Source organism: Eschscholzia californica, unplaced genomic scaffold (assembly GCF_041429995.1).
Source record: "Eschscholzia californica isolate CP2 unplaced genomic scaffold, dmEscCali1.0.p SCAF_5, whole genome shotgun sequence".
Lineage (NCBI taxonomy): Eukaryota > Viridiplantae > Streptophyta > Magnoliopsida > Ranunculales > Papaveraceae > Eschscholzia > Eschscholzia californica.
The window spans coordinates 44,808,163-44,819,903 of NW_028238472.1; positions in this window are offsets into that span (position 1 = coordinate 44,808,163).

The following is an 11,741-nucleotide window of genomic DNA, read 5'->3' on the forward strand; positions in this document are numbered from 1 at the left end:
TAATTGTGTTACTAGTAGTAGAGAGATTCCTCCTACAACTAACAAAGTAAAACACTTCAATTTTGTTATCTCGTGAGTTATTCATTGAGGAGGTTGAACAAATTGATGTTCCTACAACTAACAAAGGTGACACTTCAAATTTTGTTATCTCATGGGTTGTTCATTGAGGAGGTTGAACAAACTGATGTTGAATATATGATGATTGGTAAGGAAAGTAGTAATGTAGATGAGGTCATTCCATATTCTGTTTCCCTAACATTGGAAGAAATCGCGATTTTTTTCCTACAGATCTATCTGATGGTTTACCACCGCTAAAGGATGTTCAACATCGAATAAATCAATTTCCTTGTGCGACTTTACCGAATATAGTTCATTATAGGGCGAACCTAGAGGAACATGTGGAGTATGAGAAGGGCGAGTATGTTTGGGTTGGTTTAACCAAAGACAAATCTTAGTGGGTGAAAATAACAAGTTATCAACAAGGAAAATCAGACCACTAGAGATACTTGAAAAAAAAAAAATCCGAATGTTTATCGTCTAAAATTGCTAAGTCATGTGCATATGGGTTTTGCTGTTTATATATTAACAATGTTCTAACCGATTAATATAAATTATGTTTATCATTTTTTCAATAGTACTTCGAAATATATGAAGAAAAAAATGCAAGCAAGTGCGTGTAAGATGTTGAAAATATGTTTTTAAAGCATATACTCTGTGTTTGGTGAGTTTTGAATGTTAGGTGTTAATTTGATCTTTTAACTTTTCTATGCCTTTGTTTAGTTAATAGGAACGCTAGAGGTCATATAAGATCACAGCATATAACTTTTGACTATTTTAAATAGGGGACGTTTTACCATTTATCTTTTTTTCCTAATTACACAATCTAAATGAAAAAAAAAAACAGTTCTAGCTAGGCATTTACATGCGAGATCGAGTGAACGTGGATCATATTATTTTAAGACTAATTTGGATCTCCAGGGAACAAGACAGACCCTTTAAAATTGTATCCAATATTTGAAAAAGATTGTTTTAGATCGTGGCTACTATTATAACCAAAGTTTGTAATGGTTATAATAGGATTGACTTAGAGATCATAGAGAATTAACTTAAAACTTAAAAATGAATCATAGGATTGACAACTGGAGAATTCAAACCGCATGTGCATTCATCTTGAGATCCAACAAGCTTGTCTCATATATTTGTTACAATTTCATGTAACATTACAAAACTTAAAATATTGGCTAGCTGCAGCCAGGGACCGCTTCACCCTGACTCCCCACTTGATGGTTTTTTTTTTTAAACTCGCCTTGATGGTTTGTATATGTAGAATTGGTCTCCCACAGATCTAGGCGAATAAATATAGAATAATATGACTGGATTAAAAGAAATTTTTTTTGGAATAGTAGTAGTGACGGCTCTTATGGGAAATTGTGTCTACAAGCATTTCATTTTTTGAAAAACGTTTATTTTAATGAAAAGGTGGCTTCTGCGCATATGTGATATATTTTAATAGAGATGAAGTTTGAGGAGGGTCTGCCCAAGTTGACTGTCTTGGCCCTTGGGTAATACAAGTATATATAGTAGTATATAATTGGATAACTAACGGTAAACATTTGAACTAAGATACATAATCTTTAACTAAACATATGCTAATCATCGGGTCATCTAATGGGTGTCAGTGAGGTCTGGGCCGGGTCTCCTAGTGATCCGTAATATTCTCCTTCAAGTTGGAGCGGTAATGGAGAGAACGCCCAAATTGACAACGATCTTGTAAAAAGCATTCCCACCCAAGGGTTTTGTAAATATATCTGTGAGTTGATCTTTCGTTGACGCGTGGCAGGGAGTAATAAGTTTGGCTTAGATCTTTTCCGAACTAGGTAGCAGTCAATTTCACTTTGTTTGGTGCGTTCGTGAAAAACAAGATTGTCAGCAATGTGCGAGGCTCCACTATTATCACAATGAACAGTCATTGGGCAGGAATGGTCGAAACTGAGGTCTAGCTTTGAGGAGATATTTGAGCCGTTGAAGCTCGCATGTCAAGATGGTTATAGCACATTATTTTGCTTCAGCAGAGGAGCGTGCAACGGTGTCGTGTCTTTGATTTTTGGAACAAATGGGTGAACCCAATCATGGTGAAGTAAGGAGTTGTGGATCTTTACAATATGAACTTGTCATGTTTAAATGGTTTGGATTATTGAGTATAAGATAATACATGTTATTTGGGGGTCACTCATTTTAGTGGCATATGTAGAGACTAGAGAGAGGGAGAGCAGGAAGATTGTATTGTGGGCTTTGGATCTATTGTTTACAAGTTTCTACTCACGTTACTTTGGGCCCGCCCTCAGGCTAAATGACGTTGTTGTGGTCCATTTTATAACATTGTTGGCATGACATACAACTTATAAGGGCAGTTTTTCTTAAGTTCTTAAATGTAGCCCCTAAATTTTAAATTTAGGTTCAAAACGACGTTCACTAACGGAAGCCCCCGTAACTCCGTGAGACATAGCAAATATGATGACGATATGATGACGAGGATGATGATGAGGATAATGATGACAATGAAAAGTGATAAACGAGAAAAAAGAAACTAAAAAGAAAAAAAACAATATTAGAAAGTTTTTGTTTGACTCATGAGTCAATGCTGAAAAGATAATCGAGTGGCGTTTCTCCTAATTGAAGAGGCCACACATGAAACTAGTGCTACTTTAAGGGACGAATCGAGAACTAACCCTAAACTTCAAGATTTCTTTTTTAAGGTAACGGTACACTTTGTATTATTTATAGTTCAGAAAAAACAAAGTTACGAAAGTGGAGTTGAAAATTGAAAAATACAAAATGAAGCTTATACTCCTAATTGTACCTTTATGGATGTATCATAAACCATCCGACAAACCGTCTCATATCTAGTAGTTCACCGACCATCTTTCAAAAGTGGAAGAGTAACAACGAAATTCAACAACCAAGTGTGTAACAGAGTCAGAGTCCAGTACAACCCTTCCAGACTCGAGCATGAGATCTCAATAAACCAATACAACTCCATGTACCTTTCGAACAGATTCGTACATACTTGTCTCAAAAACACAATAAAGAATAATAACTCGGAGGTAGGATGAAACATGAATTTAACATCTCCAAAGAAGATATATAAGTACTAAAGTACGGAATCTTAATTGAGATAATAGATTTGAAGTTAATGAGTTTTTTTTGGTGTAGTCAGCGTGCCTCAAACCCATGACTTAAAAGATAGAAGACTGGAGTTAACGAGTTGCCGCTTACTCAAGCTTTCACACTAAAGGGTTCTGCTATGGCAAAAAAAGGACTTCCCTGAGTTTCAGATCCTATAAATAGGCATTTCTCGCAAACTAAAATGACAATTTTTTCACAAATACCTTACGTGCATGTAACAGTCATCCGCCTCTATAAACTATCAATGGGCGCTCTTCTTATAATAGGGGTAAGGGAATTTTTAATTGCACTCGCCATTTTTTTTATATTCACTCACGTCTACTCTGATTTTTAACAGAGAAATTAGCTCTGATGCGAGTGTGTATAACAAAAGTGGTGGCTGTGCATTTAACGTTTCCCCTAAAATGTTTCGCCCTATTCTGTCAAAATTTTGGATCGTTCAACCCAAAACCAAATATATGGGCACCGCTGTTTTTACTAACTCCAACTCTTTTAATTTGGTCGGTTCACTTGTACCTAATGTAATCGTCAAAACTTTAAAGCGAGAAGTAGATTAAAATTGGGGGACGGGTTTAGGATCTAAAATCATTCGGTCAATGAGTTTAGGATTTATAGATAAATTAATTTAAAACAGGAAATATGTTAACTAGGAATAATTTACATGTCTAACCTTTATTTTTCCCGCTACTACCTAGCATATCCTCTATCCTCACGTTAAAAAAAAAAGCTGCTGAAGTCAAAAGATAAAAAAATTTCAGTTGCCCAAAGATAATCGAATCCATCAAAACCTAACTTTCCTCTTAAAAACTCATTGTTTTTACTATTCTCTCTCTATCCTCTACCTCTCTTTCTCACCCAAAAGAAGGTTTTTCAGCCCAAGATCGAAACTACTCTTCGTCTCTAGTCTACTTTTCTTCTTCTGTGAGAATCTACGGTTTTCTTTCTTAAAGCATCTCCAATGCAAGATTAAAACAAATTCTAAAAATCCTATACGTCAAGTGTGAGAAGTGGATCTCTAAATAGTCTCTTTCTCATAGTTGCGGCTTTGGAGAATAAAAAAATTCTCAGGAGAATCAAGATTTTAGTCAATAAAATATTGTTTCAAGGGTATATTTTTTTCAATCCAAAAATTGACTTGATCGAACATTGCCCCCTAATCTTCATCTTCTTACTCCTTATCTTTTACTTTCTCTATCTCTCTTTATCGATCTCTCCTATTGATCTCTCTCTCTCTCTCTCTCCCTCTCTCTCTCTCTCTCTCTCTCCCTCTCTCTCTCTCTCCCTCTCTCTCTCTCTCTCTCTCTCTCTCTCTCTCTCTCTCTCTCTCTCTCTCTCCCACTATCTGGCACCATCTGTCTCTTGTTCTCTTATTCTTTCCCTCTTCTTCTCTTAGTATCTTTCCTCATTGTTTATCTCCTCTATGTTGCTCTGACTATCTATGTCTCTCGATCTCTCATTGTTTCTCTCTCAATCTCTCATTGTTTCTCAATCGATCTCTCATTGTTTCCCTCTCCCTCTCACACAGACACCGCTTCGATAAACAGAAGTGTTCCCTTCGTCAGAACCTGACATCGAGGAGGGTTTCTGATGAAACCCTCCTCGAGGATTTCGTGTCCACGAGACATTTTGTGCCCATAAAACATTTGTGGTCGTGACCATTTCGTGGCCACAAAACATCCGTGGACTCTGTGATTTCCTTAGATAGATCTATGCAGAGAGAGAGAGAGAGAGGAGGAGAGATTGGGAGAAAGATAGATAAATACTGCGAGGGAGAGATATAATGTCTACAACGAGAGAAATAAAGAGAGTGATCTCCAATGAAAGAGGTAGAGGGAGAGAGGGTAACAATGAGTTAGAGAAGAGAATAGAGGAAAGAGAAGAGGTGGCAATGGTGGTCGGCATGGTGGTGGTGGGAAGTTGGTGTGGTGAAGGTGATAAAGACGATGAAGATTAGGGGGCAATGTTTGATCAAGTGAGTTTTTGGACTAAAATAATATATTCCCCGGATAAAATACACAAAAACATGGATTCCCTAGAGAATTTATTCCCCAGAGATCATTTTTTACTCCCCAAAGTCGCGACCTTTGTTATTTGGCCATTTAGAGATACTCTATTCGAAACTTTCTCTAATGCAACACCGATGAAAAACTCTAAAAACTATATTAGTATAAACTTAATTGGTTTGTTTATGTGGCATTTAGAAATCCTCAAGAGGACACTCTAAATTTAGAGTTTCCTCTTAAGGATCTCTAAAATAAATCTTGACACATCATTTTAGAGATTCAGGTTAAGTTTTGCATTGGCGATGGATTTTAAAGAGAAACTCCACAAAATCCTATGTGGAACTCTAAGATTTAGAGTTTGAGTGTGCATTGGAGATGCTCTTATTCAACGACAAGCCTCCCTTCTAATCAACTTTTTTTAAGCCAACAACATCCCATCTTAAAGGTTACTATATTGTCTTTTTTTTTTTTCTTCCTGAACCCTAAACTAAATTCTTATTAAAGTAAGAAATCTCATTCTTAGATATTTCGGTTATAGTATATTTGTTGATTATGATGGCTTTTATTTATAGTTTCGATGATTTTATTTAACCTTTTCGAAACCCTAAACTTTAAATTTTTGGATACAATGCTTTTAGATCTAGAATCTCCTTTTTAGATTTTTTTTTTTACGAGAGTTTTCTCTTTTGGAGAATAGACCAGATCTCCGGCGAAGGGTGACCCCTTCGCCGGAGTTTCTAGAGAGAGAGAGATGAGTGTTTTTCTTTTCTTTTTTTTATGAAGGTCGCCGGAGAAGAGAGGTGAGTTGGAGAGAGAAAGAGAGGTGACGTGGAGAGATATGTTTGGGGGAGAGGGAAATGAGGTGGAATTGAAGCTTTCTTTTTTATTTTATATTGAAAAAATAAATATAGAAAGGGCAGTTAGGACATTTACTTCAAAATAGGGGGTCATATTTGAATTTACAGAAAATATGGGACCATAAAGGAAGCTGGTCACAAAGTAGGGGGCCAAATAAGAATTAACTCTTTTGTTTGTGATTTTTATAAGTGCACATAGAAAATTTTCCTAATGAAAGGCCCTTTTGGGTTCTTTCGTTTCTGGGCCTCTTCGAAGCCCACATAATCCCCAAAGATGGGAACTAAATAACTAAATAAGGTAGCTTTCATGTCTAGAGTAGTCCTAGGGCTACTAGGATTCATCTCTACATTTGCTCCCTCTCTCACATGAGGGATGTGTAAGGCAAGTTTGTGCAGGTCAATTCAACTAAACCCATTAGATCCACTTACCATGTAAAAAGTGTATTATCAATGTTGGCCCAACCATGTACAAGCAAGCATCTATTGATGCAACTTTGTTGGAGATTCCATTTCAGTTCCAAGACAAGCAAGAATTAAAGTAATATATGAAGTTTGTATTGTCAGAAGACCTGAAACAAGTAAAAGGCATCTAGAAACCATAGAGTAAACAAGTCATTGATGAATTCCGCCTTGTCAGGAGAACTGAAAGATGTAGACCAATATTCCTTACTTTTGTGTGGTTTCATTTGAAAGGTAATCTCAAATGTCATAACTAGTGGGATTGAAAAGGATTTTGAATTTTATGTAGAGCACTCATCTCACCGAAAGAAAGTTGGGGTCACGATTTATTTTGCTTGGGAGCATCAATTTCTACGACTGATAAAATATAGTTGTGGTCTCGACGTTATATACTTGGCTATAAGACTTTGTTTTTGTGACCCTGATTGATTTTAGTGTTGTGGTACTATTTTGAAACATAGTCGTCTCAAACGCATAACATCAATGATAGTCGAGCCAAGAAATCAAGGCCGACACTGGCCGACATTAGATTGCGTTTGCGTCTATCATTTTGGAATGCATGAAGGTGGTTGTGAAAATTTGTATGTGGTGGTGGAATATAAGAATATGTGATCAAGATTCTAGGTTTTTTAAGAAAAGTGAAAAAGGGGTTCCTAATGTGCTATCTACTTTAACTTAGGAATGAAACTAGATGCTTTCTCTATCTCTCTCGATATCACTTTCTAATACAGGTGTTCTTTTTTATCTCGGTAAGAATCGAAACACTTTTTTGAGTGGCAAAAGGAAGAGGTGTATCTCTCAAACAACCCTAAATGAACATAGATATTGGATTTTGATGGAGATGTATGAAGCTTCAGAAAAAGAAAATAACTGAAAAGTAAAGTAGTAATTTAGATTCTTTTTTGACTTTCAGAAAAAGAGAGGCATACTTTTCCATGGGAGGATCTTAACCTCCTATAACTTCTCCCATGAGTTTAGATTCCTTATACCATCTCTTGGTTGGTGGGACTGTAAGAAATTCTAAGAACTCCTAATCTCTTATTTCGACTTCTCTCAATTTCTCTCTAAAACCCTAGTTTCACAGGGACTAAAATGTCATTGTAGAGAATTGCATCCAAAAATAGTGTTTGGTACGGGGGAATTCCTTCTAGACTAGGATTTCTTCCTCCAAGGGAAATTCCAAACCCAACGGGAGAATGAGTTTGCAATTCCCGTTTGTCTGGAAGTGTTTACTAAATAATCTACAGACAAAATCACTCTCTACAAATTTCATAACCAAACTAAACAATAAAGATGCTCTAATAAGAAATTCAAATGAGCCTTAACACATAAGACAATTTAAGTTTTTTTAATTTTGCATTAGAGGTGCTCTAATAAGAAAGAGGTAATTATGGAAGAAAGTTTCCTATTGGCTTAACACCAAAGTTTGGCGATTGAGATAGTTAAAGATTCTCTGCAGGAGGCTCTAAATTTAGAGTTCTAAGTGCATCTCCAATGCAACAATCAATCATAAAAATTCTAAGTGCCACATAGGATTTTTAAATTTTTCTTAAAAAACACTCTCTAAAGCAAAACTCAATTTGAATCTCGAAGATTTTCAATTTATACCAACATAAATCAAGTCTTCATATATTTTTCAAACAACTAAATATTTCTTTACAAAAATTACCTCTACACATAAATAAACAACACAACTTTACATATTTACATTGGGGGCATCACTAAAAATAGAGGATCTCTATTTTGTCACATAAGAGTGACAAATTTCAATTGAGACTTGACACATAAGATTAATAGTTTTTTTAAAGTTTTGCAATGGAGATTGTCTAATTAGAGTGTCCTATTGAAGATAGTTTTTTCATAAATTCATAAACCTTACGTGGTACAATAAGTTATAGAGATCGAGATGCTCCTAGGTAAAGATACTCGCAAATATTAGGTCAATTATAAAAATGATAAGTTACATTAGTGAGACATAGCTAAATGAATTAAACTCTATGAACCAACTCATAGCTACAGAGTGAATTAGAGTTTTCTAATTTCTTAAGTTCCTAACTAAACAAGGAAACTATATTATAATTATCTAAATAAATTAAACTAAATTTTCTAGATTTTCATATATCTTAGAATATCTTCAAGTATTTTGGATTTTTATTGATCGTCAAATCTTCGACTCTTGATTTGTTACGTTAATTACTCCATTAACTCTACAAAAATAAAGTAGAAAATGGACAATTTATTGTTTTTTGGAGATATAATTGTGAATTATTGTGAGAATTTTCAGTCGGCCTCTAGAATGGTTAGCTTGTTAAGAGAAAATGAATTCCAAAGGTGGGTCCAAGATGGAGTAATTCATGATGTGATTATGATGAGGAAAGATAATCATAAGCAAGTCACTCTCAATGATAACCAATCACACAATCATCTCTCTCAATTGAATAAATGTCTGTCGTTGATTTGGACAAGTAAGTTGATGACTACCTCTTGAATCATCCCTAGCCATCTGATTTCAATAAAGTCATACATAAAAAATGGTCCAACATAAGTAGTTTATACCAATGGTGTGGTCAAGATCACCTTTTCAGTTAATTCTTTATTTTAGGACCACACAATTTTGCAATTACGATTATGATGGACTCCACACTAACTATTTGAATGGTCCTGATCTCTGATGATTGATCATGTGAGCCATGTGAATTCATTAAGGTGAACCTATGGGCTCAATGGGGGCATTATTGGACCACTTCCATAGGTAAACCTAGGTCCAAGGTTTTCTTAAAAAGCATTTCAATTTGGGTGTTTTTAAGAAAACAGAAAAAAAAATCTGAGACTTTAATTACACTTACATATATGGATTCACCATTTATCACAACTAAAATGCAAACAATTCTCATCTTTCCCAAATATTTTGTATCTTTAAATTTATTTATGACATGTTGAAGCAAACATCTCGACCAAATGGTCCTGAATAAACAATAGTGAAAGAATACGTAACTTAATTTATTTATGACATGTTCAACAAAAAAAAAAAAAGTTTTGTTTAGGTACATATGCTTGTGTAAATCTAACTCTTCTCTAGGTCTTATTCACTTCGTATGAATCCGTTCACAAGTTGATTTTGTCAATTTGAGCGAGTTACATTTTACGAGACAAAAGTCAAGGAAAAGAAGAGAAATGGTACATAATTTGTAGTAGAACTAAATTTCGAGTCAGCTTTTAAATCTTAAATTTTGAAAAAGAACATTAGCTAACACGAACTACACTGTGAATGTAAGTACTATTATGTACTGGCATGACTAAAGTTCAATATCTTCTCAATTTTCGAACCTTGCATTTTTGTTAAAATTGTTTATTTAGGAGTAATATAAATTAACCAAATGATTATCTTGTGTACATGAAAAATGCAAGAATGATTACACTACTTTAGAAATACATAAAAAATTAATTGTTCTAAGTTCCTTAATTTCCTCGTAGATCACTAATATCGCTTTTGGTTCTATGCGTCTTCCTATTTTTCCTTTTTTATATTGTCGACGGCTAATCAATTTTGTTTTGTGCTTTTAAGGTATGTATGCATGATATTATAATGTAGGTGATAATATATACCACTGGCTATATATATATACTAGAATTATAGATAGATAGATATAGAGAGAGACCCATAATGAGGAATGTGTAATTGAGAGAGCCCACCATCCATGTACATATGTTTTTGGTGGTACTCTGTTGGTTCTTGAAAGAAGAGAATTGAAGAACATGGGGAAGCAGAAATGATGTTTCAAGTGAGAGAAAGGACTAATGGAATGAATGCCTGGGAAGCATGTGTGAGATCTGAATATCAGTAGGGTTTATGTCAGTTATCATGAGTTAGCCATGCTCAATGACTATCTTTTCTTCTTTACCTGCATATTGTACATATTTGTTGTTGGAATATTCTTTATAAGCAATTGGCAAAGATGAGAGAGAGAGTCAGAGAGAGAGAGAGAGAGAGAGAGAGAGAGAGAGAGAATGAGGCTAGAGAGAAAAAAAGAGAGGACCCATGTAAAGATGGGATCTAATATATGGGCCATAACAAGCATTAAGTGGAAAAATTTTAGTGTACTCTTGCTTACCCTGTTTGTACTTAATATAAGAAGTTTTCATTATGATAAGAACATATAACAACCCTCTCTCTGTCTCTAGGTTTGGTTATTGTTTTGAAGCCATTGAATTGGTTTGACATATGATACATTCCCCCTGGTCGGAATAAACACCAACACAAAATCCTTGAAATAACAACTACTATTCTCTTCAACAAAAAAAAAAAATCTACTTGAACGGCGGCAAACTAAAGAATGCCATTGACGATTCTCTAGAATGGGTTCGTCAGGAATAGGAGAAGTAGAAATCAATTTCGATAATTTGTAGATTATGTAATTGACGATTCTAGAGAAAAAGGGGATCGGAAACCCACCCACTCCGGGTTTAAGATTCTCCCTTGAGCAAGAATAACATTTTCCTTCGGAATAAGATTTTTGATGAATTTCTATACACAAAACCCCATTATCGAAAGCAATTTCTAATAATTGTATTTTATTCCCGGTGTGAAACATAACTTCAACGTAATAAGTTTATTAGGTATTCATATCGACTTCGAAATACTAGCTATAATTTAATCTCATAACCAAATCTGATTTTGATTAAAAAGCAAAAAAAGAAAAAAAAAAATTTGACATTATTTTACAAGTCTTACATTGACCCACCTCCTTGAACTCCCACTTGGATCACATATGAGATAAACAAGGATTTCTCTCTCCACGTGACTGAACATGTGAGAGGAGAAAAAAAACTCTTGTTTCTCTCACAGGCGGTTCAAGCGGCAGTCCCAAGAGGCGGGTTGAGTATACTTTTTGATTATTTTAAACATGAAAAACGGTTAGACATATTATTATGACACGTTTTACTTTAGTTAAAAAAGTAAAGTGTTTTTTTTTAGTTAAACCAGAATTTCAATCATAAGTAGGACTTCAATCCAATACTTTACATGGTTTTGAGACTTTTGACTCCTTTGAGTACAACATGGATATACTAAGGTAAATTACAACATAAAACATACAAAAGTAAAGACAACATGAAGAGAAAGGAGTACAATATTACAAAAACAAAATAAAAAGATCCTAAAGGTTACAAACAAAAGATCATAAAGATCACGAACGAAAAGACCCTAAAAGTTGTGAACTTTATCATACTTAATTAT